Source organism: Chelonia mydas, chromosome 22, assembly GCF_015237465.2.
Source record: "Chelonia mydas isolate rCheMyd1 chromosome 22, rCheMyd1.pri.v2, whole genome shotgun sequence".
NCBI classification, from domain to species: domain Eukaryota; kingdom Metazoa; phylum Chordata; order Testudines; family Cheloniidae; genus Chelonia; species Chelonia mydas.
Window position 1 is genome coordinate 15,320,409 of NC_051262.2, and position 6,189 is coordinate 15,326,597.

General features: G+C 46.0%; 1 protein-coding gene across 1 annotated transcript in view; it reads right to left on the bottom strand.

Moving 5' to 3' along the window:
* The window catches only part of DRD2 (dopamine receptor D2), a 64,603-nt gene that overhangs the window by 30,533 nt on the left and 27,881 nt on the right, over nucleotides 1-6,189 (bottom strand). The window lies entirely within an intron of this gene.

Here is a 6,189-nt window from a genome sequence, read left to right on the forward strand (position 1 = left end):
CACAGATACTTTAAGCATAACCCATATCAAATCTGATCAAAGCCTGCAAATCTTGGGAATCTCATGAGAGAGCCTTTCACAGACTAATTTCCACCCTAAAGATGTTTGGATAACTGTGAATAAGACTCAGACCTCAAGAGGGAGGCTGATCTTGTGGTTAAATGACTGGCATAGGTGTCAGGAGGTCCAGGTTCAATTTCTGGTTCCAGACTGTTGTCCTGTGGATTTATGAGGTATAAGTCACTTAATTTCTCTGTGCTCGAGTTTCCCATCTGTAAAATCTGCTCTATTTAGACTGTAAACTCTTTGAGTGGGGAGTGTTTCTCTTACTGTGTGTGTGCACAGCTTGGACAAATGGGAGCTTGGGCAAATCACTTCACCTCTCTCTGCTTCTGTTTCCTCTGAATGTCTTGTTTATTTAAAGTGTAAGCTCTTGAAGGTACGGTCTGTCTCATAGTTCCTCTTTGTTCAGCCTTTGTCACAATGGGGTCTTGATGTTGGCTGGGGTCTCTCAGTACTAATGTAATATAATAATAATAATTAATAATGAATAACACTTGTCTTAACCAGACCTTTGCCTCTCACCCATCCCAAGTAACAATTTTGTACTAAGGACCGAGACATTATGATTATAAAAATTCTTCCTAGGAATGGAAAACCCGAATCTTCCATCACAAGTGCCGATGCAATTTGGGACAGCTCTTTGATTCACAGAAATGGTAAAAAGAGCACATCAAATCATTAAAGAAAACTCATTATCTGGATTTTCATGAGTAGAAGTGCTAAGTTCAGTGGCCTGGTTTGTGCAGTCACATTATTCACTATGAGTATTCAGACAAATGCTAGGTGTTCATGGAAATGTTCCTGCGGGCTTGTCTATGCACGAAAGATATTCTGGAATAAGGCAGGATGTGAAGCTATTCTGGAATAACTACATATGTGCATATTCTGGAATAACCCATCGTCAGAAAATTATTTGTCTACACTCTTCAGCAACTACTTGGGAATGACAAATGCATTTAAAGAAATTCAGGATTGGTATATGCATCAGTCAACAAAAGGGGCACATTGGTAATGAATACTGCAGAGTAATAATAGTATCCCTGAATTAACTGGAATTACTCACATGCTTTAAAGGTATGCAAATGCTTGTGGGTCTTTGATTTTATGGTAATGTATGTTATAGCAAACACTGAAATGGATGGCTAATTGTTCAACTAGCTGTAATCCTAAATGCCTGGTGTAAAAAGGGTTAATTAAACAAAGAAGCTGATTCTGAATCTGCGTTCCAGCATGGAAGTCTACTTCAGAGACTAGTCACTGTATTACCGCTGATTCAGGCCTGCATCACCACTAATATTCCATATCTGTGAACTCTCCACACACAGTTCAGAGCAGATGTGCCATGACCTGCTTTGCTTTTGTGCTTCATCGGCTGCTTGGGGCTTTGGTTTAGATTTTTCAGTAGGAAAATAAGTAAATAAACAATAATGATAATTTTAAAATAACCCTGAAATGGCTTGTGCTAATAATGACAGTTGACAAGAACAGTTTAGATTATCAGGGTCATGGCTGAACTGTACGTGACTCTGAGATCCTGCCTGAGTCAGGCTGCAGTGGGCAGGGAAAAGTAGTGGGGCCAGGACAGGAGCATCATATCCAGCTTCTTCACCTAACCGCAGTAGAGATATGGGCCACATTTGGGGCTTCCCTTGAAGCTGGGGCCATTGCATCAACAGGACCACTGTTCCTGGGTCTCCAACTCGATCCATGAGGGATCAAGTCCACATGGAAAAAAAAAAAAAACCCTGTGTCCTTCATGCAGAAAGTTCAGTTCTACCCCTGGGTCTTACAGGGTCCTGTTAATTGCAGAGTGAGTGCCTAGGTTTTCCAAACTTTCCTTTGACACTTGGGAGCAGAGATTCTTCATGCTCCTCCTGGACTTTGCTGGGCACAGGCTCTTGAGGAAGAGAAGATAGTTTGGAGTTTGCACATCCCAGGAGCCCAATGCTGCACATAAATAAAACGTTCTGTGTTTTCTGCAAAACTCTACTCCAAATCAACCCCCATGCTACAGTCCCGCCTTGATCTGTTCTATGGATAGAGAGCTGGGTTCATCCTCCAAGCCTGTATATCTCACTCCTGTATCGTAAGAACATAAGACCAGCCATACAGGGTCAGCCCAGTGGTCCATCTCACCCAGTATCCTGTCTTTGGACAGTGGCAGGTGCCAGATGCTTCAGAGGGAATTAACAGAACAGGGCGGTTAGTGCGTGATCCACTCCCTCTTGTCCAGTCCCAGCTTCTGCCAGGCCCAATCGCTGGCATTCAAGCATACATAATGCCGACAGACCCCCATCATCAGCAGGTGGTATTGAACCGTGGAACTTCTGGAGCTTAGTGTATGAGCCTCTACCGCATGAGCTAAAAGCCAACTGGCGCTTAGCTAAGGCTGTAGCGCAGACTCATTTAACTGTCTCTCGAAGTGGTCTCGGTGCCACTAGATGGGACAGAACGCCCCACCCAGGAGGTGGGTGGGTGACACATACATATATGTAAGGTTTAAAAATCTTGCTAAAAGACACAACCTGTCACACAGGGCCTAATACCAAGAGGCTGCCTTGGGGAGTCCCATCTGGAGTAACACTTTGGGTGTGTCTACACTGCAAACAGACACCCACAGCTGGCTCATGCCCACTGACCTGGGCTCACAGGGCTTGGGCTGTGGGACTGTTGATTTCTGATGTAGACATTCTGGCTCCAGCTGCAGCCCAAGCTCTGGGAACCTTCCGCCTCACAGCGTCCTGAGCCCAGACATCTATACTGCAATTAAACAGCCCCACAGCCCAAGCCCCATGAGCCTGAGTCAGCTGGCACGGGCCAGCTGGTGGGTGTCTGATTGCAGTGTAGACATACCCTCTGAGAGCAGAAGCCTGTGTTTGGGGAGTAGCTGCAGTGGGTTTGTATGCTGTCCCTTGGCACTCAAGAGAGAGAGATTTTTGTGTGTAGGGCTATTCTCTGGCGGTTGAAAGATGTAGCTGTGCTGATTGAAGATCTCCCATCAGAGGGCCAGGCCTGGCACGGAGAGAACCTGCGAAGTCTGGCGCCAGCTGGATGTATTTACACCCCAAGGTCCCGTCCCACTGGGATTGCAGAGTACAGAGAAGTGAGAAGCTAATGCAGCTGCCATTTGTTTCCTTATCCCCTTTGAGTGATTGCTGCAGTGCAAAGCAGCCATTTTTATATGAGCACAGTGATGCTCTGCTGCTCTTAACTGAGCGTCCCAAGCCCCAGAGCTCTGGGGAATGGAAAGAAGCCATTCTTACATGGGTTTCCCCTTACTGCTTTCTGCCCTGGCGTCTTTCCTAGAAAGCTGGAAATGCTTCTGCCCCTCTGATTTGCCAGCCCTCAGGTGACTAGCCAGCCTCTGGCCTTCTTTGAATCTAGTTTGTTGCTGTGGACTTCCCCTTTCTCTTTCTTCTCCCTAGGATGCCAGGTAACTTCTTCTCTGTTTTCTTCTGTTTAGTTCACTTATTCCCTTCATTTAACAGAAATGCTTGAACTTATCCGGTTCATCATTGCAAACATGAAACCGTCCAGGGCATTTCTTTCCAACCTGGGGCTCTCCCTCTGGCCTGCTGCTCTTCCTCAACTCATTCCAGTTGCGTCTCCTCCCCTGGGTTCCTTTCCATTTATTATTACTATGATACACACTGCAGTAGTTCCTAAGCCCTTAGTCAGTGATCAGAGCCCCAGTGTGCGCAACACTGTACAAACAAGTCAACTAAAGATAATCCCTGCCCCGAAGAACTCACATCTCACAATCTAGAATGATGACAAATTGTACCAGACAGATACCAGACAAACAGGGTTGGAGGACAATGTCACCGTGAAGAGTGACAGATTTGCAACATTAGTAATCTTGGGGCTAGGTGCTCAGATGGTGTAAATCAGCATAGTTTCTCTGCAGCTGATTTACACCAGCCAAGTTTCTACTCCTCAGTGTACTAGGAGTCTCCTTTGACAGCACCATGGATACAGCTGATTGGGTTTTATCTATTGCAAGACTTACTTATGTGTCTGCAGTGACAGCAGAGGCACTAAGGAGTTGTTAAAACTCTGCAAACAACCCTAGAAGGAAACAAAATGTTGTGACAGTTGCAATTGAATAGCTAAGTGGTTTCCTCAGCAACCAGTTGCCAACTGTTGTGCAATAATTAAACATCTGCAAACAGATGTGCTGCAAACCTTGCAGCTCTCGCCACCCTCACTACTTCTAGCTTTTACTAAGGCAGGTAATTTTTTTAATAAGGCAAAAACATTCAGCCTGTTCTTTCCTACCTACAACAGCTAAAGGCTGCTGTATTGTTTCCCTCTGAATGGTGGCATGGAAGCAGTGATGGTCAGAAAGCAGAGTTGTGTGCAACACCAGTTGGTTGTGGTGTGTGTGTGTGAAAGAGACAGTGGGATGTTCCTGATGATTTCCTGGGTGTTTGCAGATTTGATCTGGGCTAAAATGGGAGGATTTGTTCAATCAGCAAATGCAACATTTCACTCTGGAAATCCTGATAAAATGAAGAATTCTCCCGATTTTTACCCAGGATGAAGTGTTGTTGGTTTTGCACCAGTGCTGTCTTGGTCACTATTGCCGGAAGTGGCTGTACTGTACCTAGTTTCAGAGTAGCAGCCGTGTTCGTCTGTATTCACAAAAAGAAAAGGAGGACTTGTGGCACCTTAGAGACTAACCGATTTATTTGAGCATAAGCTTTTGTGAGCTATAGCTCACTTCATCGAATGCATACTGTGTATACGTCCGATGAAGTGAGCTGTAGCTCACGAAAGCTTATGCTCAAATAAATTGGTTAGTCTCTAAGGTGCCACAAGTCCTCCTTTTCTTTGTACTGTACCTAGAGTGCTTGCAATGCTGGTAGAGTTCAGTTGCCCTCACAGCCAGCAGGGGGCATGCCTGAGCTCCTCCTTCAGGAAACCGCAGAGAAAAATAACAAAGGAATGCTGTATTGAATTTTAATGTAAGCAATAATAGCTGCCCTGAGCTTATCAGAAGTGATAATGCCAGATGCTCTACAGAAGCAGCAAGCAAAATATTCTGGTTATAAGAATGTGTTTCTGGCTTGCAGCAGAGGCAGGTAAATGCTAGAGTCAGCCCGAGGAGGGATGGCCTTCTTTCCCCATCAGTGTCTAAGTTAAACCTGTTTCCTCTCTGAGTGGAAAGGAACGAGGCTCTCATCTTTCAAGAGCAGTCACTGCACATGTGGCATTGGGCACAACCCAAGGGCATTTGACTCTATAGTTTGCATAGATGCAGCTTAATGCGTTGTGAAGCCTGCCTGCTGACTAGGACTTTAACGACCGAGTGAGGGATGAAAAGGGCTCCCCCTCCCAGGCTGCCATCTGGGAGCAGGGCACTTGTTGAACACGTGATTTTGTGCTAACCAGACACATTATGGTACTGTTCTGCCCTTGTGCATTGTAGTGAAGTTGGTCACTGAGGTCATGTGGAGCTAGCTCCATCCTGGTTGGCCTTGACCTGGTGTCATCAAGGCAAATGGGCTACTTCAAATATTGCAAAGTACAGGAGAGGGAATATTGTCTCGTCGGTGCAGCAAAGGGGCCGGGAGATAGAACTCTGGGGGTCTGCTCCCAGCTCTGAGACTGACTCATTGTGTAACACTGGGCAAGGGACTTGACCTCCTGTGTCTCACTTTCCCTGTTTGTGCAATGGGGGTAACAGTGTTGATCTCTCTCTCTCTCAGTGGTACTGCATGGCTGAATCCATTCATTTCCCAGCACTTTCAGATGCTCAGGTGACTTTGGGGTGTTTGACACGAGGTCTGTTGGATTTAAAGGCGCAGATCTACAGCTGAATGTTAAGCCGTCACCCCACCAGACATTGGTCGGGCGCAGGATAATCTCACAAATGAAAGGTGAGGGGTTTTTCAAAAGTGATTAGTTATTTTGGGTGCCTCGATGTTTGGGTGCCCAACTTGAGACGTCTTCATGGTGCCTGATTTTCAATGCTCACCACTTCCTATGGGGTCTCAAGCTGGACCCCCCAAATCACGAGTCACTTTTGAAAATCTTGGGTGTATTGGCAAATCCCCTGTAGAAGAGACCTATAACAAGGTGGCCTGCTCCTTTAAGGGCCAGGGAGCCTGGGGCCAGACAGCC